The sequence below is a fragment of the Antedon mediterranea genome, chromosome 4, assembly GCF_964355755.1.
Source record: "Antedon mediterranea chromosome 4, ecAntMedi1.1, whole genome shotgun sequence".
Classification (NCBI taxonomy): domain Eukaryota; kingdom Metazoa; phylum Echinodermata; class Crinoidea; order Comatulida; family Antedonidae; genus Antedon; species Antedon mediterranea.
Genome location: NC_092673.1, coordinates 17900981 through 17924254, shown reverse-complemented (window position 1 = coordinate 17924254; position 23274 = coordinate 17900981). Strand labels below are relative to the sequence as shown.

The following is a 23274-nucleotide window of genomic DNA, read 5'->3' as shown; positions in this document are numbered from 1 at the left end:
AATGTTATTTCAACGTTGGATCAACATTGACAAATTAACGTAAATTACTAGTTAGAAAGACAATGTTATTTCAACGTTAAATCAACATTGATAAATTAACGTAATTTACTAGTTAGAAGGACAATGTTATTTTAACGTTGGATCAACATTGATAAATTAACGTAAATTTCTAGTTAAAAATACAATGTTATTTCAACGTTGAATCAACATTTATAAATTAACGTAAAACATTTGTTTGAAAAACAATGTTATTTCAACGTTAAATCAACATTTATTAATTAACATAAATTACTAGTTAAAAAGAAAATGTTATTTCAACGTTGATTCAATGTTTATTACTAAACGTAAAAAAAATAGTTAGGGAAAAAATGTTATTTCAACGTTGATTCAACGTTTGAAATACGCTGACAACATGATTTCAACAAATCAACTATATTTCAACGTTGATTCAACGTTGAAATTATGTTCTGTGCCCACTGGGATGCAATTGAACCTCACTGCAAATAGAATGTATTGCAGTTTAAGTTGAATGTATTGCACTTGAATACCACTGCACTTCAGTGAAATGTATTCAACTTAACATTAATTCAAGGATACATGATAAAACGGCTTGCCATACGATTTTTGTCCCACATTTGTGCGCCAATGAAGAACAGAATAGTAACCGATTAGAGTATTACATTCCCTTAACGGCTTAAAAGGAATCGCTAATTGTTTAGTGCCATTAACTTCTTTTGTTTGGCCATTGAGGAAAACAAATTGATATGTCTTATACAGATTTGAAAACAGAGAGGGGAGTCGGGCTTTTCTAGGAATATTGTATTTCACGCGTGACTGAACCGGCAGTGTTGAACGAGGATCTGAAATAGCGGGAGAAGAGCGACAGTTGCTGTTTACATACAACATACATTAACATTGTGTTGCAGGGCCTGGTTGGGTTATTCACCTAAACTATCACTTGGGGTTTTTCCGGTGAGTTTTTACCTTGCACTACCAATATAAAATGTTACATTTCGCCAGCCTACCGTATTGCAACAAAGCACTTCAATATTTCAGATAGTGTTTGGCGTCTGCAAGTTGACGTATTGTATGAAATTACCAGGTCCCCCAAATTGACGTACTGTAGACAACATCTGAATTGTGGAAAACGATTAACGCCCTCAAGGCTAGTTTACTGGGCTTAAGTTCGTACTTTGGGAAGAAGTTACATATTTTGGACTCACTATATTGATCCGGTGAGGTTTTCTTAACGTACCGACATTCCGTGAGGGGGTTTCTTGCCCTTCAGCATGTTACGCTAATAACTGTAAATGCCGGATGCGTTTGAATGGGACATGTCATTGCGGGTTCATTGTTTTTATTCTTTTGTAATAAGCCACTTCATCCAGTATAATGGCTTTAAAACGAATTTAATTACCGAAAACAACCGAAAACAACAAAACAACAGGCAACAACCATGAACAACTAATAACAACCCAGAACAAACCTAAATCAAAATACAATAATCTAAATACCTAAAACCAATGTCGTATAATATTTTCAGTGATGTCGCCCTCTATTGATGGGTGTTTGTGAAGACCGTAACTAAGAGAACACCGGCGGCGCGGAAAAGTCATTATTTTCAGTCTTCCGATTTTTGATCCAAAAACCAAAGGATTTACTCCTCACAATAATTGTTATTACGTTAATACCTAGTACAGAAAGTAAATTTACTATGGTTAATCATTATCAATTTACTTATAGGATTCCAAAGATAATAATACAAAAATGATATTTTTAAGAATACGAATAATATAATTAGGGTCTATAAAGTATACTTAAAACAAGATCGCGCTAAAAGATTCACAAAATCTTTTTAGTACAATTACCGTAGTCGAGTAAATAATGTTTTTATGCCTATCACTTCAGTATTAACTTAGGTGGCGAAAACTGCGGACGAAACGCAAAGTCAGATATAATCACGCTTTGTTTTTGAAGACTAGAAAGATATATGTTTTGTAATGCAGTCTGCGGTGTATTTCATTAAATTTGGTCGATTTTGAGTTGTATTTTGTGCACACTGTCATTTCGTAGGGATCTCCTTGGCTTTTACGCGCGTAGTTTCCCCTCTGTATGGTCTTAGCTTACTTAGCCTCAGACCCCCATGAATAGACGGCGAAATTCAAAGAAATATTCAACAAATTTGATCTGGGTATTTAGCTTTTTTATTTTGGTTTCGGCTTGTTTTCAGTTTGTTGTCGGTTGTTTACGGTTGTTGTCGGTTGTTTGTGGTTGTTTTCGGTTGTTCTCGGTAATTAGACTGACCCGACCCGTTTAAATCGTGTGCAAATTGGAATACAAGCGACAAATATTGGTAGCCTACATAATGTTTAAAAATGTGTAATGCATTTTACCATGATAGAGGGCGGCAAACATTAATTTGATCGCATCATAGCATTTCACTTCTGTTAGAAATCTGCTAACCTATAACATGTTCTAGGATACCTGATTTCTAAAGATATGTGTTTTATATTCCATTTTCCTGTTGGTTTGGCAGTTGTTCGTCTGTCCTATCTGTCCACTTCTTTTTCATCGTTGAACATTATGACACCTACGATGTTTGTTAATAACTACAAGAAATCTTTAGATTAACTTCATCTCATTTATTGTCTACCATATCACGTCTGTGACAAATTGTATAGCAATAACAAAAACTTAAATTAAAATAGTATGCCTTCTACTGTTCCTAACTATAGGGGGAGAAGGTTTGAAAATAAAACTAACTTCTTTTAGACCAAATGAGCGAACAACTGTATCCACACAACCTTGCTTTCCAAAAATCACCTCTTTTATCAACGCATTATTCTTCCTGGTTAGTTATGTCCAATGACATTATTTGTGTGTCCACTTTTGTAACCAGACACGTCAATGGGAATAGGTCCAAAATGTTGCATGCCACTCAGTCTTTCAAGATGTTTTTCTTACAAATGTTCTTAGTACCCTCATCACTAGGAAGGACATATCCTGACCTGCACAAAAAATATGTAATATCTACAAAACAAACATGTAAATACATCACATTAATATTTATGAAAATACACTAATTATTAACCATTTATCAATTTTCAATTGCAGAATTCCCATGTCTGGATTATTTTGGCTCTAACGGCCGCCCGTAACCTTGGTCATCCGGGGTGTGGTATTTGCTTATTGTAAGCGAGACAATTATATTCATACTACTTTGGCTGTTCCTGTTAAATAAAGTTTTAATATAAATCTAAGGATTATATCGCAGTCTCCTACTAATATTGGTAAGTAATAGCCAGGTGCATAGTGGGGGTAAGTAATATTTATAGTACAGATCCTATTGAATTTGAATTGAACCTACTACAGCTTCCAGATAATCCACACACGCTTAGGAGAAATCAGGAAATGGCCGACAAGATGCAGGCCGGACTGACCTACATATTGAGTCAGGCACAAACTGGTAACGCTAGCTAGACGTTCGGGCTATAATATTTGTAAGGTCGAGTCATTTGTGACAACAATAAAGACTGAACGCGTGTACCTAAATCAATTTGAGGTATAATTGGGCCCCCAAACGGAAAATAAGGTTGTGCTTTTCAAGTTTGTGATAAGGTATGTATTCATTTGACATCATCAGTTATCGGGGAAATAGAGAGAAAAAGTGACTCGCCGGCGTATGAAACCGTAGCGGGTGTAAATTCATTACAAACCATTCACGCTAGCCAATTTCCTATGTATATACACGGGAATCATGGCCTCGCCTTCCCATAACTGTTGTTGTCAATCTCATAAATTGGGTTGTCTTTGTATAGTGACATGTGAGGTACATTTCCCATAAACACCTGCTGACTTCTCCTAAATTGAATTGGCTTACTATGGCAACTTGGATTTCCGAAGTTCAATATTAATATTATTATTCACAGACCGAGAATAAGTCATGGACTTTTCCAAACAGAAATATGTACATGGTGTAGTTATTACCGATGTTACATATGTATGTTCCGCTTAAGACAGATGGTCAAGGCACCTGTTATACAAAATAAAGACATATTGTTATTAACAATGACAACACTATATTATTACAGTAACGGACGACGAAGCCCTAACAAAATACAATGCAATCCGTGGTAAGGTCGTGCCTCTGCCTACCTAGCTATATAGTAAAGTATACATTACAGGGCTGCTATCTAATATAGGCATATCTAGGAACAGTATATAATTCGAACCTAATTCAAATGATAACAATAAAGACTGGTGCATTGTATTGCCTATTTCAAATTGTTATGCACTGATGCACCTTACTCAATCAATTTTTTCCTTGTGTGTGTTTGATTTGTGCAGTGTAAGTACTTTACTTTGATAGTATGGACAGTTCTTAACATACACAATCAACACCGCACAACATGACTTTATATAAGTGGACAAAATGACAAAACCCACAGTATCATCATCAACATTATTATTATTGTAGTATTTCATTACAGTAACAGACCAAGCTCTAACAAATAACATAATAAACCGTGCTAGGGACATGCCGCGGCTACCTAACCAGATAGTACGGTATACAGTAAACGCCTGATACTTAACATATAAAGGCCTACCTAGGTACAGTGCACATTTAAAACATGTCGTAATTCAATTTAAATAACAATAAAGACTGGTGGTCATAATGCCATAACATATTTCTTTGTGCAATATTCCAACGTACATCGATTATTCTCTCTTTCGTTATTGTTCATCACATTTAACAGAGCTCATCTTGCTCATACGTATTCCATTTGCGCGAGATTTTAATATTGTCTACGTCATTCAACTATCTCTCGCATGAGTTAAAAATATTTCTTTTCTTATGACATCATCATGTCTAAAAATGAAAATAACTTGGGTCACTTGTTTTCAAATTTGAAATAACTTTCAATATGTTAGCTCGTCAGAATCAAAAGTGGTAATCATCATTAAAACGTTGTTTGAAAGCTATTGGATTGCAGATACGAATTTATGTAATTATTTTGCCTATGAGTAGTTTATTCATCTTTGTCGTCAAAGTTATACACATTTCAAAGAGCGCTCACAGCGCTTCTTGGTGCCAAATTCTCTTCCAATTCTTATATTTATTTGCTCAATTCATTGTCTTTCGAAATTGTCATTTTCGAGTTTATTTTGATAATTCTATCATACAAAACAATTAGAACATGACGTGTGTCCCTAATTTCACCAATGCTACACTGTATATAGATATACAGTATATACTGTACATAACGTATATGGCATATCAGTAGGCACAACTGAGCACTACAAGCGTATAATGGGATGGCATACATCTACATTTTCCGATTGTATGTTGACGTACGTGTATATCTAAACATATTAATGTCAATAAAATTAGAAAAATGATCACCTACAATTCGTCAAACTGACGAATTAAATTCTAGTTTATCTTCTTATTGGTAAGTGAGATATAAACATTTTACATGTTCTTACCACTTGTGGTTGAAAGTCCATAAAGTATTCAGTGAACTGATACTTGCAATAGACTCGTTATTTTTCTTTCAGATTGTATGAAATAGTAATTGATTGACTGCTTGCTGCCTGCTAGCATTACTGCTAAATCAGACGTACAGTTTGATTTATTTGGAACTATCTAAATAGTGTAAGTAAATGTTGTTTCACCAATTTACAATTACACAGGAATTGAGTGTTTAATTATTTCTATAGACTCAATTAGGCATTCAATTCCACTGTGTGAGAAAAAATAGATTGTATTGAATTGGCACTTTACCTAATTATGTTTTGTCATTTTGAGAACATTCCTTACTTATTCAAATCTTGTTTGAAAAGCGTGTGGTATTGGCAATTTGTAACGCTGCTAGTGCATCGTATTTGGTTATTTTAAATGTGTTCGAACCGATACACCTTATTATTATGTTGTTTTCCCCTTGCAGTTGTTTGATTGGTGCAGTGGAATTACTGTATGTTGATAGTACGGTGAGTTTCACAGATATACAGTCAACTTTGCCTAAGCTGACTTTGAATAAGTCGCAAAAGTCAAATATCTTCAAGGTAGCAATTCCTTCCTATAGTTTACCATGTTGCATTAGTATGATTGGTTTTTATGCATTGTTTACAAGACGTCAAATGTATTGTCTTTCAGTTTGTTGTATTTCTGACATCTAAACGAGAAGTTTACACCAGTTCAAATCCCGTAAGTGTAAGAATCCAACAAATTAGTCGTTCTTCAAACTTCCCTTTATCTACAATTTCTGAAAATTTGTACAAGGAATACATGTTACTGTTAAAATATAACATCAGGTCATATGGCATGTTTAAGATAGCAACAGACCAATGTTTCGTACAGTAATTCTCGTCAAACAGCCTCTACTTGACAGGCCTTTTTAATCTTCCTTCTGAGCCTATAAAATATATCAGTTATTTTAAAGTTTCCTTCAGGTTTTTAGTGGCACTTAACAGATCATGATTTAGTAAAAGGCAAATATGATAAATGTACTAAAAGTACTTGTATGTATAGGACTATTGTAGTATTATAATGTTGCTCTAATGACCTAAATAATGAATAAGATAATACACTCTGGCATTACTGTAATTTTGATACTTCTTATACCACGATAACAATTTACGATAAATAGCTAAACATGTTATTTATAGAACACCTCCACATTGTAAATGATGAGGCCTATGGCATGGTACATAAATGTGGCACATACAATTTATTGATATTATTGTGCTACTCCATTCCCATCGCGAGACTGGTGGCTTTGTTTTCAACTAATATTATTATTGAGTTTTTTTTCAGTTGCATTTAATCATTGGGGATTGTTGACATTATATTTGGCTATTAACTTTGGTTCCGTTAAACCTTACAATTCTGTTGTTTTTCATTTGCAGTTGTTAATGTTTGATTAGTGTACTTGGCACGACTGTACGTTATTGTGATTACAGTAGAAAGGTACGGTAATATTAGTATGGTTCACATTGTTAGAATATTAGGTACAGATCGTGTATTGTGTTTAAATAAACGGCCTGCAGCATTTTAAACTTATAAAAAGGAGCGTTTATTAGCGGTGAACTGTACAGTCATACATAGGGCTTTCAAAGCCTAAATACCAAGGTGCGTCGCAGAAAGTCACAATCAAACGTCATCATTTCCATACCAAACTACTTACTGCACCTAATTAACCCAACCAGGCCTACTAGATGAGCATTTCTATTGAATTACTACATCCTATGGTGTATCGACTTGTTTTTCAAGACCACATGACAAAGACTACATCAAAATAAGCGCTCACCGTTATTACCTTATCACAGCTGCACAACACCGGGACTTCCTGTCCTGCCTATTATTTGTAAACAGGAGAATCCTATATTTATTAGGTATGCATGGACTGTTATACGCCAATAACATCAAAAATGGAGGAGGGAAGATGTGGCGTTTATAAGACCCTTCAGTTTCTTTGGTCATAATGAAAATGGTACTTCAAATTTCATTATCATATTTCAACATTGTTTTATAAAGGTGGTTTAGATACTGTAGGTGAGGTACATCATTAGGGACTGCTGCATTGTATTTGGCTATGAAAAATTAGTTTGCACGGAAACATCTAATTATTCCGTTCTTTTTCCCTTACAGGTGTGTGACTCGTGCAACGGAAGTTTGATACGGTAAGTGTACGAAATACAGGCAATTTCACTTTTACCTAACTTTGCTTAAGTCCCATATTTGCAAAGGCCACATTTCTTTCTAATTACCAATTCCTTACTGCAGTTTACCTTTCACAGTATATAATTATCGCCTGTAGGAGGACCATGCTTAAAGTAGTTATTAACTAAACTGAATTCAATATTCTAAACCTATGTATAACGTTTGTATCTTGCGAACGGGGACATCAATTTGATTTACTATAACAAATAAGCAATAAATATAGAAAAATATCTACGGTATCTATTATACACTGTATACCTTACATTTCAAATTGTCATGATAAAACAATACAATATAAATAATTGTGTGTTGTGTAATAATAATAAACCTATATGAAATAAATAAAACAAGTCTCAAGTGCTTACCAAAGAGATGTCTGCGTAACAAGTGAAGCTATAGCTATAGCTCAATTACTGTGATTACTACTGTACTAATAACCTTCTAAGTAACCCATAGTACAACTACCATTTCTATTGGTGGTCAGCCAACTTTAGGCTTCAAAGTAACCCTTTTATGTTTACGTGAGCCTAAGCTACCTACACCCACATTAACATAACACATATGGTTGGCCACTTGCCCACTCGACACCCTTCAATTGATCCAACCACAAACTACGGCTTGGATTGTCACTTTCACAATGTTAAATAAACCAAATTGATTATTGTTTTCATTTTATTTTCCAGTTTTGAAAACCCGATCTGCCAAACTTTGGAAGACACAGCACACATAACCACAATTAAAGCCAACTAAATATAGAAAATAAACAAAACCATACATACAAATTAATTACAAGTTAATACAAGTAAATACAGTACAAGTGAAGACAAAGTGAACAAAGAAAAACTGAACAAAGAAAACTGAACACAGAAAAAGTGAACACAGAAAAAGTGAACATAGAAAAAGTGAACATAGAAAAAGTGAACATAGAAAAAGTGAACATAGAAAAAGTGAACATAGAAAAAGTGAACATAGAAAAGTGAACATAGAAAAGTGAACATAGAAAAGTGAACATAGAAAAGTGACCATAGAAAAGTGAACATAGAAAAGTGAACATAGAAAAGTGAACATAGAAAAGTGAACATAGAAAAGTGAACATAGAAAAGTGAACATAGAAAAGTGAACATAGAAAAGTGAACATAGAAAAGTGAACATAGAAAAGTGAACAAACTACAGAAAGAGTGAGCAAATTTTCCGAACAAGTGAACTAATTTTCCGAACAAGTGAACTAATTTTCCGAACAAGTGAACTAATTTTCAGAACAAGTGAACTAATTTTCCGAACAAGTGAACTAATTTTCCGAACAAGTGAACTAATTTTCAGAACAAGAGAACTTATTTTTAGAACAGTGAACTAATTTTCCGAACAAGTGAACTAATTTTTAGAACAGTGAAATAATTTTTAGAACAGCGAACTAATTTTTAGAACAAGTGAACTATCTTTTGTAGCCATACGTAACGATTTTTTATAGCATTTTACAGAATAAATAAATTAGTAATTGTTATAGAATTTGACACAAATTTGTGGTCTTGATTATTATACATACAGTAATGGATACACAATTGATAACTGTTGTTGTTACTATGTTGTTTTTAATGTTGTTGTTAATGATGTGGTGTTTATGTACAAACCATAAAGACGTTACAAGTAAAGAGTACAACAACGACAACACACCTGGTAAAGTTAATAATAGCATTATATATAAAACCGAGGTTACAGATGTACCCGATCAATGCTGTTTACCTACAAATGTCAAAAACGTAAGCACTCTCAACATGGACGAAAAAGATACACATACTGACATTTGTGAATTCATTAAAAAAATAGTTGATGACATCGTAAATGTTTCTTCTGGTACAGCGGTCGCCTCTGAGTTTAAGAAATGTGGCTTATGTAATATTGAATATATAGCAGATGAAAATTATGTGTCATGTGATTGTTGCAGTAAGTTTTACCATGTGACATGTGTAAGACAAATGTTTGAAGGCAAACTCTGTGATTCAAGAGTAATTTGGATCTGTTCGATGTGTGGAAATAGTAATTTTGCAAATAATATGTTGGGTGAGATAGGTATTGCGTGTCATTTTAATAGGTATATGATTCTAGAACATGATGAATCTAACGCTAACTTTGAAGAATTTACGCAAAATGAACGGAATTGGAAATCCAACCAACGGAATGTAACAAAGACTAACACCAACTCACAATGCCAACAAACAGAAAGTGAAAATTTACTTGGTAGAGAATGGATTAAGGTAAAATCCAGGAAAAATACCAGTATCAGAAAACAAGGAAAAAAAAAAAGAGGAAATAAGAACAAAAGGAGGCGTGTTATAAATGGTATAATTATTGAACTAGGTGTAACATATATTGGTAAATCTGTCCACGATTACTATGAAAAACGAAACAAGAAACTGCATGAAAATGTGGATAGAGAAAAAATTCCAGACAATTCACAAACAATACTTTATGAAAAGGTAGATGTTGATGTACATAGCTCTACGAGTGATGCTTCAGATATGACGACAATAACGAACACCATACAACAACTTTATGGTGGTGGTTTGAACACGAAACAGCCACGCAAAAAAGGTCGTTTTGTCAAAAAGACAGTTAAAATAAAATCACAAGAGGATAATACTAACAATAACCTGGAGGAAAACATTAGTACAAATTTAATTTCAGATCACTTAGGTAACGATGGCAAATCACACATAAAATGTAATGAAGACAACGTCTACATAACAGCTAGTGATAAACCAAACAGTAATAGCAAAATAAATCAACTAAGATTAGACAGTAGTTGTGATTTTACAGATCATGAAGTATTAATAATTGACGAGGAACAACCAAAAACATACAACGAAACAATTAGGGAGAATACACGACCTACAAATACATTTAAACAATACAATATGACTGATGATAACAGTGTCGATATTACAATTTCAACAAATGCATATGAAACATCTGATGATAATACGAAACACGTTGCATCATTTAAGCAATACAACAGTGTTGCAAACCCATGTCAGAGTATTACTAATAATAGAACTGTAGCACAGGGTAGTTTTAATCAAGGTAATCCTAGATTTGGCTATGCACGTGGTAAACAGTGTGTTGCAAATAGCCTGGTAGCTATTCTTTATTCAACAAAGAGGTATGGCAATGAATTTCACACAAAAGACCTTGATACAATATTGACGCTTGGAAATGAATTGTACTATTATATTCAAAAGGATTCCACTATGGATGAGGACTTGTTGTTGATATCTGAACTGCCGAAAGAATTGGATATTTTGGATAACACATTTGTTATATCTCCCAGTGAGTCTGTGTTTGGAAAAATAGATGGAAATCCCGAATTTATGGCTGAATATGGAGGATTGTCATTACATCAAGCTCTTGAACAAACATTACACAACCACGATGCATGTTTCATGAATTTTAACTCAAGCACATTTGCTGTTATTAAACGTGTAAATGGCTTCCTTATATTTGATCCACATGCAAGAGATCGATTTGGTTGTCTTAGTGAACGTGGAAAGAGCATTTTACTTTACAGTACCTCTTGGCAAGGTGTATACAGTTATTGCTTAAAATTAGCAAGATCAATGAACTGTAATTTACATGATACGGAGTTTGAACTGACTGGTGTAAATATTCAAAATAAGTCTATGGTTTTATGTTCCACTCCTTCTGTCATATTAGATAATAATTATGAACAAAACAACTCGGAATATTCCGATATTCATGTACCTGGTACGTCTTGTCAGCATAGTACTTCTACATTACCCGACAAGAATATCGAAGACAAAACACATTGTAATAAAAAAGATCACGTATCAAAAAGTAATACATGGCAAACTAATGACGACATTGAAATTGTTAATGTTCAATATAGAGAAAGACAAGATAAGAATTTCAATTTTGTCCCCGTTTCAGAAACTCAAAAAACAACCGTTTGTAATAAAATAGGCATTAATAGTAAAAACTCTGATAGAAATGTTGGTATTATCAACGTCAGTCACATTGGACATCCTCTACAAATTAAGCAAATTACTGGTGATGGTAATTGTTTTTATCGTGCAATTTCATACATTATTTCTGGCACAGAACATAATCATTTTATTTTAAGACAAGCAATTGTTCATCATTTATTGGCAACTGATGACTTGTTCAGTAATACATTAAGTCATGAATATAGAACAGTGAATGAATATGTGTTTAAAAAAAAAAATAATGGATAATGGAACATGGGCTTCTAATACTGAAATAAGTGCAATGGCAAACTTGCTTAATATAGATATTTATTCATTCAATGACCAGCTTTCAACCTGGCAATTGTTTTCTGCCAAAAAACCAGGGAGAATAAATTCTGTTACAACTAACAATGGTATATATATTCTGTACACCAGAAATGTGCATTTCAATGTAGTCGAATCTGTTAATGTAAATTGCAATTATCAGAAAACAACAACAAATGTGGAAAGTGATGATGTTGACAGTTCATCAGAAATGAATACTTTTACAAAACATGAAAATAAACGAAAACGAAAAAGAAATGAAATAGGTCATGAAATGGTAGGAGACGCTATAAGACACAAAGAAAAACGGAGTAAAAATGATGAAGAATTTTGTTTAAACAACCATGTGGAGGTATCAGAAGGAAAGAAAAGTTCATCGGACAGAAATAAAAGCCGAATTAAACAAACTCGAGGTAAAAATAATGAAGGACTTCGTTCTAATAACAAAGTAAAAGTATCAAGAAGAAAGAGAAAAACATCTCAAACAAATAAAAGGCGCAACAACAAAATCCAAATGAGGATGAAGCGTTTAATCGAAACTAAAACGAATGGAGAAAACAAACAAAACGATACAAAAAAATATAATGCGAATGCCCAACGACATAAATATGAAAATGATTCTGTATATAGAGAAGAAAAGAAAAGTAAAGTTAAACAGGCACAAAGAATCAAATATGCTGATGATATTTATAATTTTCATAAAAGAAAGGAAAACAGAGAAAGACAAAAGAAAGCGTACAATTGTGACCCGAAATATAATATTAGGGTACGAAGTAGGTCAAGAAAACATTATAACACTAATTCGAATTACAGAACAAACAAAACAGCCAGCTTTCGGGAGAGATATAAACTTAATGAAAAATTTAGACTACATTTGAAAGAAAAAAAAAAAACTAAATATCAAAATAGTAACTACCGCAATATTTTCAAGAACAAGTTACAAGCGAAGTATTGGAGAAATTCAAAATTCCGTGACAGTTGTAAGCAGAGGTTTACGGAAAAGTACCGTAGTAATTCCAAATTCCGTCAGAATTGTAACAAGAAGTTCACAGAAAAGTACCGTAGTAATTCCAAATTCCGTGAAAGTTGTAACGACAACTTTTCAGAAAAGTACCACAGCAATTCAAAATTCCGTGAAAGTTGTAACAAAAGGTTTAAAGAAAAGTATCATAATGATTCAGAGTTCCGACAAAATGTTGTAACAAAAAACATGACACATCGTAAAAAAAAGAAAGGAGAGAAGCGTAATTTTGAAAATGTTTTAAAACAATTTCGCGAAGATATATCTTATGGTCCTGAATATATTTGTTGTGTATGCTTTAAAATGTTATTCAAAAATCAAGTTCTAAGATGCACAAAAGCTAAATACGAAAATAGAATATGCGTTAATGAAAAATACTTGCATATTTGTAACAGTAAATGTAACACACCTTGTCAATTTGCCAACTCGCCAAGAGGATATCTATGGATTTGTTTTACATGTCATAGGAAATTACTTAGTGGAAAAGTCCCTGCAGAAGCGAATTCAAACAATTTAGAACTACATGAAATTCCTCCAGAGCTAAACTGTTTAAACAATTTAGAGGAGCATTTAATAGGATTAAATATTCCTTTTATGAAATTAATGAATTTACCCAAAGGTGGACAACATGGAATACATGGACCAGTTGTATGCGTACCATCAAATACTATTGAAACTGTAAAAATTCTCCCTAGACCGCAGGCTGACGACCAATTAATATCTGTAAAACTGAAGAGAAAGTTGTCTTATAAAGGTTATTATCAATATAAATTTGTAAAAACAGCCAATGTTATTCGAGCTCTTGAATATTTACAAGATCACAACAAATGGTATTTTGATGTAGCTATTGATGAACAGTGGCACAATTATTTATCGAAAGAAAATATAGTAACTGCAACTGCTGACGTAGATGATCAACAAACATGTGTACAAAACAATGCCGTAGAAAACAATGAAGAAGAATTAGAAGACCGATTGTGTGGTATTGCTTTTGACACAAGTCTACAACCTGTTGATATCCGACAAAATGTGGTTGATGAATATTTCCGTGATATCATTTGTTGTGCGCCATGTGAAAATAACAGCCCTATTGCATTGATAAACAACGTAAGTAACGAAGGAAAATCATTTCCAGTGTTATTTCCAACAGGGCAACCAACTTTTCACGATACCAGAGATGTTAAAATAACACTTGGTCGATATTTACTCAATAGATTAATGCATGTAGATAACAGGTTTGCCAAAAATACAGAATTCATATTTTATGCTCAATCTATATATGAACTTCAACAAATTTTAGGGAGTATCTCTATAGCGTTGCGAAAAGGGTCAAACAAGAATGATTTCAGTAAAGTAACTATATCTGACTTAAAAAATACGACCAAAATTGAAGAGATTTTAAAATCTGATAAAGGTTATAAATTTCTAAAACAAATACGTGGTACTCCACCGTACTGGCAAGTAACACAGAAAGATGTATTAGCAATGGTTAGACAAATTGGGAAGCCAACATTCTTTCTTTCATTTTCGAGTGCTGACTTCCGTTGGAAAGAAATAATGACCACATTATTAAGTCAAACAGGAGACCAAAGAAACATTGATGATTTGGAATGGGCAGACAAATGTCATCTGCTAAAATCAAATCCAGTAACTGTTGCCAGAATGTTTGACAAACGTTTTCATACTTTTTTGAACCAAGTTATTTTATCCGAGGCACAGCCTATTGGTAAAGTAATAGATTATTTTTACAGAGTAGAATTTCAAATGAGAGGAAGTCCACATGTTCATATGTTGGTATGGGTAGAAAATGCTCCTGTATTTGGTGAAGATGAAGATAAAAAAGTTATCAATTTTGTTGATAAGTATATTTCTTGTGCTGTGCCATGTCCAATTGCAGATTCTGAAATGAATGAAATTGTTGCCAGTGTACAGATTCACAGTAAAAGACATTCCAAATCGTGTAAGAAGAAGGGAACAAATTGCAGATTTAACTTTCCAAGACAACCTTCTGAAAAAACATTTGTCATGAGACCTACAAGTGTGGACAAAACCAATGTTGATAAAACAAATAATGATACCAATGCTAATAAACAAGCGGAAGAATTATTAACCTCGGTAAAAGATGCTTTGACGAATGAAGAAACGTATCAAAGTGCGAAAGAACTTTTTACAAGTTTAGATACTACTCAGCTTGCATATGAAGATGCAAATAATTGTATAGCCACTAAAGAACAGATTGTTTTAAAGAGAAACCCTCAAGATGTGTGGGTAAATCAATACAATCCCTCCTTACTTAGAGCATGGAATGCTAACATGGATATACAATATATAACAAGTGTGTATGCATGTGTCACTTACGTTGTATCATATATGTCGAAAGCTGAAAGAGAAATGGGCTTACTTCTATCTCATGCAGCAGCAGAAGTGAAAGAAGGAAATGAAAACGCTAGACAAAGTTTAAGTAAACTTGGTCATGTGTATATGAACAATAGAGAAGTGTCTGCGCAAGAAAGTGTTTATCGTGTATGTGGATTGAGATTGAAAGAATGTTCCAGAAAAGTTGAATTTATACCAGTAGGACCTAATCCGGTTAGAATGAGTTTACCACTAAGTGTAATTAAAAACAAAGTGGACGACAGTGGGAGTGCATGGTTACCAAATAAGCTTGACAAATATAAAGCTCGACCAACAAGTTCTGATTTTGATAAAATGTGCCTTGCAACTTTTTGTTCTCATTTTAGAATGATAAGTTCATCAGAAATGAAAGGAAAGGCACAGAGAAAGAACGTCTTTCAATTACAAAAACATCTAGGATTCATCCAAAAACGAACAAGAACTGATAATGCTATAGTAAGGTACCCTAGGTTTCCAGTAAAAACAGCATCTGAAAAATACTTTATGAGTATATTGCAGTTATTTTTGCCATTTCGAACAGATAAACAGTTAAAACCACATAAATTTGAAACATATCAAGAATTTTATGAGGAAGGATCTGTCAAATTATGTGACAGTAACTTACAAAAAGTATATTCTATAGTTGATGAAAACATGCGACAGTATGACAAAAGTGCTGATGATATTGAACATGCAAAAGAGGTTTTAGCAAAATTTGGACCACAAGAAGACGCATGGGGCCTATTGTGTCCAGAAAACGAAAAGGAAAGGTTAGAAAATCCACTGCCAAATGTTGACATTGATGATGAAGAAGACGAATTCGTCATTCCAGATTTTGGACTTAAAAAAAATGAAATATCTACAACAGAGTGTAACTCAATTCGTATTTCAAGACCAGAATTAAACAAAATGATTCGACCTTTAAATGAAAAACAAAAACAGATATTTTATAAGACAAGGCAATGGTGCTTAGATAAAGTTAATGGTAAACAACCAGAACCATTTTATACTTTTATAACTGGAGGTGCTGGCACTGGAAAAAGTCATTTGGTTAATTGTATTTACAATGAAGCAACACGCATTCTCGGACAAATTATGGAAAATCCCGATGACCTGTCAATATTAAAACTAGCTCCCACAGGAATTGCCGCATATAATATCAAAGGTCACACAATTCATAGTGCTTTGTCTATTCCCATTTATATTTCACTTCCATATCAGCCACTTGGAGAAGAAAAAGTAAGTGCGCTTCGTAATGAATTAGGACAGTTGCAAATTGTCATTATAGATGAAATATCAATGGTCAATCAAAAGCTACTATGGTACGTCCACGGACGATTGCGGCAAATCAAACAAGTTCGTAACGATAGTGCTTTTGGTAATATTTCAGTAATTGCAGTAGGTGATTTTTATCAGTTACCCCCTGTGAAAGGTACTTCTTTGTATAAAGAAACATTGGAAAACTCATTGTGGATAAATAATTTCAAAAAAGTGCAGTTAGATGAAATTATGAGACAAAAGAAAGATAAAGATTTTGCTGTATTGTTAAACAAATTGCGTACAAAAGAAAAAAAAAACTGTTTGTCGGACAAAGAATTATCAGTTTTAAAATCACGTGAAACAGGTGAACAATGCGAAGATTCTGTTCATATATACCCATGCAATAAACAAGTTAATGATTGGAATAAACAAATGTTACATAACACCTGCACCAATATTGTTTGTATTGAAGCAGAAAATATTGTTGTAAACAGCAAGAAGCAGGACAAACATGGTGATAAGACTCAGAAATCGTGTCAATCAAATTTACCAAAACATTTGTGGATTGCAGTTAATGCCAAAGTGATGTTGATTAAGAATGTAGATGTTAAGAAAGGCTTAACAAATGGATGTATGGGACATGTTGAAGAAATAATTAAGCCCAGTCAAAACGTAAAGCCAACATCAATTAAGGTAACATTTGACAACAGTGACATTGGTACTCATTTAATAGAAATGTTTCAGGAAACTGTCGGAAAAAAATCTAATCGTAGGCAGTTTCCACTCAAACTAGCATATGCCTGTACAGTCCATAAAGTGCAAGGAATGACAATGGATAAAGCGGTGGTTTGCCTTAAAAAGACTTTTGCACCAGGACAAGCATATGTAGCTCTAAGTCGTGTTACTTCACTTTCTGGACTTGTCATTGAACATGTTCATCCTAACTTGATTTATTGTGATTCTAAAATAACGAAATACTTACAAAATATGAATTCATACGTACAATGTGATAAACAAGTTAATAATATTGTTTATAAAAATTCAATCATGTTACATAACATTCAAGGACTTAAACAACATTTTGCTGATCTTCAGTGCAATGGTTGGTTTATGCACTCTAGTATCGTATGTCTAACTGAAACATGGTTAAATAAGGATGACGACTTACTTGATTTAAGTATAGAGCAGTACAAGTTGTATCACCAAACAAGGTATGACTCATATTCTAATAGCAATGACATAACTTTAAAATTAAAAAATCAGGCTCATGGTGGCGTTGCAGTCTATACCAAGAACAAGTTTTCAAGCAAGTTAGACATACGTATTAACGATATAGAAGCAATTTCCTTTTTAATAACATGTCCAATTTCAGTTGCTGTTTCAGTAATATATAGACCCCCGAGCTATGATATCAAACAATTTTGTCACCATTTGAGAAACTTACTAGAACAGTTACATAAAGTAAGTACAAAATGTATCATAATGGGTGACTTTAACGAAAACCTTTTCAAACTACCTTCCAGAGTGAACAATTTATTGTCAGATAATGGGTACCAACAACATGTTACAAGTTCTACTACCGAAAGTAATACATTGATTGATCATGTATATAGCAAAGGTCTAGACTCAATACAGGTGGAAGTGACTCCTATCTATTATAGCTATCATGAGGCCATTCAAATAAAGTTTTGATAACCATCTTTTATAATCTAACAACAGAAAAGGTAACATAGGCCTATTAGTCATATACAAGAATTTCAGTTACAGATAATTCATTACAATTAATATTTCAGCACATTTCGGACAGAAGTAATAACAATTACAACGCACCCCAAATATTACAGGTAATAGATTTGGGAATTAACGTCTCTGCGCCAACTGGTGTCCTAACTTCTACGCTACCTTTTAGTAAGGTTTCAAGTGAGATCTTTCCAAGAATATGACCACCTAATTTGTGCAAATCACCTTCAGACGATCTCAATCAAAATAACATTACATCTACATTCAACAATGTCCATTGTAGTGTATATGATTTACAAAAACATCTATATGTATTACATCATTGATAACAATCAAAAATAAACATCTAAACTGTACATTGAACACGCCATTCGTTTTTGTTTGAAGACATGACATCAGACGAAAAAAGTTGGAGCCATGTTATTAAATGAATTACACGTAATGAGACAAATTTTAAACAGATGACCACGACAAGGCACGCTTACACATCCAAATTATTACATGTCAGAAATTTTGTAATTAACGTCCCTCTGCGCCGAGTATTGCTCTGACTTCTCCGCCAGCTTCAGGTACGGATTTCAGGTGGGATCTTCCCAAAATTAAGACCACCTCTTTCGTGCAAATCAGCTTGGGAGGATTTTATTCGCAATATCATTACACCTACCTTACATAATGTGCACAGTAGTGAATACCAATTACAAAAACATCAACATGTATTAAGGCATTGACAATAATCAAAAGTGAAATTCCGTACACTGAACACGCCATTCGTCGTCATCCCAATCTCTCAGTCAGCCAGAGTTTGGATAAACACTAGTAGGCAGATTATTAGCCCTTGGTTTAACACATACGGTAGGTAAATATATGGGCCCTTTCAGAATAAACTTGCAATATTTTGACAATACTGTAAATACCTATTAGATCAAAGATTGTAGCCGCGTAGCGGCACTATACAATCTTTGATTAGATTACCTATTTCTGGTCCTCATTTGAATCGAATAAAAACGCACGCGCACGTACGGTCATGCGCGTAAAATCGTGGGTTATCTTGCCAGGATCTCGTTACATCTACATTAAATATTGTGCCGTGTAGTGAATATGAATTAAAGAAACATCAATATGTATTAAAGCATTTATAATAATTAAACTCTTCTTAGTACAAGTGTTCAATATGTAAATACATGTATCTTAATTTTAATATCATAACAACAACAACAATAATGTTCAATTTACTATAGCGCAAAGTTCAAGACGTCTCGAAGCGCTGAACAATCAACAGAAAAAAGAAGAGCAAAAACTAACAAAAAAGGTTTTTTAAAAACGTCGGATTTCAGGCGTTCTTGGAATGTCCTGAGTGATTCAGAATTCCTGATATAACTTGAAGGACCGTTCCAGAGAACAGCAGCTGCAGCCGAAAAAGCACGTTTACCATAAAACTTTGATGGAGAAAAAACACACAGATGACGATCTCATATTTCGTTTTGGCTTTTATGAAGACATGACATCAAACGGAAAAGTTGGAGCCATGTTATTAATTGAATTGCACGTAATGACACAAATTTTAAACAGATGACCACGAATAGGCACGCTTATCCATCCAAAATATTACAGGTAAGAGATTTTGGAATTAACGTTCCTGCGCCGAATAATGTTCTGACTTCTCCGCCAGCTTTTAGTACGGATTTCAGGTGGGATCTTCCCAAGATTACGACCACGTATTTCGAGCAAAACACCTTGGGAGGATTTCATTCGAAATAGCATTACACCTACATTACCGGTACATGTATAGTAGTAATGCATAGTAGTGAATACGAATTACAAAAACATCACTACGTATTAAGGCATTGAAAATAATCATAACTGACATTCTATACACTGAACACGCCATCCGTTTTATTTGCTACTACTTTAATAACTATTATACATATATCTGTTTTATTTCATTCAGGTGGTAATTATTATGATTGCATCAATTGAGGCTATACTACAAGTGTTCCAGATTTCCGAATATTATGACCAACTATAAGTGTTCCTGATTCCCGAATATTATGACCACCCATTTTTGGTGAATAATCTTGGCAGGATCTCATTCGGCATAGCATTACTACTTCTACATTAAATAGTGTGCAGTGTTGTGAATATGTAGGCCTATAAATGAAACATCAATATATATTAAAGCATTTATAATAATTAACATGAGCTTCATACAAGTGTTCGGTTTTTCACGTTCAATATGTAAATACATGTACCTTAACTTAATTTTTAAAATAATAATAATATTAGGAATGTTCAATTTACTATAGCGCAAAGTTAAATAGTTTAACTCAAGCGAAAGATAGTTGATTGAAAAATGTACATGTTTCAATACTGGTGGAATGCTTTGATATATTGGGATTTGACGAATCAAACGGGCACCAATGTTCTGAACACGCTGAACCTTACCGACAGTTTCTGCTGTAAGCCCACAAAGAAGAAAATTGCAAGCCGGGGGGCGAAATTTTCTTTATTCGTCAGGATAAGCCAGAAATCATATAAAATTCATCATAATATAATTATGACATAATATGCCACATTAGAGAGGGCGCTATATAAGCATGCAGAGATATTAAATAATTTGTGTAAACAGCGTTTGCCAACCGAAATATTTGCTCTAGTGGTAAAGGCTTCAACCTATTACGCTGCAGCCCTCGGTTCGAGGTCTTTCAAGAACATGTTATTTTAAATAGATGAGAGAGATTATTTAGAGGGTTAGGTTTAGTATATTTAAGAAGTACATCAGCTATCTTGCTATTCTTATTCTGATGACAGTTACAATAATTTAATCAAGTGAGGCTATAATACAAGTGTTCCGGTTTGTCAAGTTCATATTGTAAACACAAATACACATCTGTACCAACATGTATCTTAATTTCCATTTCATTCAAATGATATTTATTATAATTTCATCAAGTGAGGCTATAATACAATTGTTCCGGTTTGTCAAGTTCATATTGTAAACACAAATTCACTTCTGTACAAACATGTATCTTCATTTCCATTTTATTCCAATGATATTTATTACAATTCAACCAGGTGACGCTTTAATACAAGTGTTTCAGTTTCTCAAGTTTAAAATGTAAATACAACTTCAATCTGTCAGTACATGCATCTCAATTTTAATTTCATTCAAATGATATTTCTTATAATTTAATCTGGTGAGACTTTTACAAGCATTCCGGTTTTTCAAGTTCATATTGCAAATAAAAATTAAATCTGTAAATATATATTTCTTAATTTCTTATTTATTCAAATGATATCTTATAACTTAATAAAGTGAGGCTTTCATACAAGTGTCCGGTTTCCCGAATTCAAAATGTAATATACACATTCTATCTGTAGTTCACATATTCGTTGTGTCCGTCCTGGCGCGCCATATGTTCATAAACGACCGTGCTAAACGCTCGAACAAATGCCAAAAAAAATCTACTCTATTCAACATTCCATTCATATATATCAACATTGCCTTACATACACCATATAATATACTGCGTCTTCAACATCTTACATACGTATATACTATCGTTCAAACATTTCTAAGAAAACTTGCAAAATTTCCCCACCTTTAATAATCACTTAATGCGACAAAATTTGGCCATGACAAAATTCTTGTACTATAGTACAGAAATTTTATCGAACAATTGCCATATTCAGACCCTTCCACTTATTATGCTATAATACTCCCTTATATATCACTGCGTTACCAACATCTTATGTAGTAATAAAATTAAATAAAGTAATGAAATGTTGAAACACAGGTAAGACATTCGCGAATTAACGTCTCCGCGCCGAGTAATGTCCTGACTTCTCCGCCAGCTTTCAGTACAGATTTCAGGTGGGATATTTCCAAGAATATGACCACCTATGCACAATGTCGCCCCTTTTAATAGTCATTTATTGCGCCAAAATGTGGCCATGACAGAATTCATGTAGTATCGTACAGACATTTTACCGAACAATTGCCAAATTCCGACCCTTCCACTTAATATGCTATAATACTCCCTTATATATTACTACGCTACCAACATCTTATATGTAGTAACCAATTCCTTCAATAAATAAAAAATATGTAGCCACCAATTCCTTCCACAAATAAATTGGTCGCAAATTCGCCACCTCTACTTACCGGACAAGCAACTGACAAACAGGCTCTGATACGAGAAAAACATTATTTGCCGCCCTCCATCCTGTAAAACCAACGTCTTATTTCGTCTGCTACATTATAGAAATAGGTAGGAAAATTCCAGAAATCTGTTTACAAATTACATACAGTGTAGATTAGGTGAAATTAAGGGAACCGCAATTTATACCAAATTTTAACATGGCGACGGCATCAAAATGAAATACAAAGACAGCAATTCCGGAAGGATATTATTTCAGCAACAACATATTAGTGTGTAGACGAAATTGGAATACGTCAAATATTCCTGGGCGCTCTTTTAAATGTATTGAATTATAATGCAAAAGATGAAAATACGACTTTTCTCATTTAACTGGCCACATGATGACGTCACAACATCCGATTGGCAAAATGTTTACATGATTTCGTATCTACAATCCAATAGCTTCCGGAAAACGTTTCAATTGTGATTATCACATTTCATTTAAGTCGAAATTGTTTAAAAGTTAGTAAAATTACTACAAGAGGCTAGAAAAACATAAATCACGCGAAAAAATAAAGTTTTTAATGCTACGTGCGCACCGCACACGTCAACATTTACGCACGCGTGAGAATTTTTTACATGCTTAACATGACATGAAACACGTAGAAACTTGATTAAAAATTAGTTTTGCGC

The 23274-nt window shown here is 33.5% G+C and overlaps 1 pseudogene; it reads left to right on the top strand.

The window, feature by feature from the left end:
* Positions 1-1963: 1963 nt before the first annotated feature.
* On the top strand, positions 1964-18645 carry LOC140047633 (uncharacterized; annotated as a pseudogene).
* The last annotated feature ends 4629 nt before the right edge of the window (positions 18646-23274 follow it).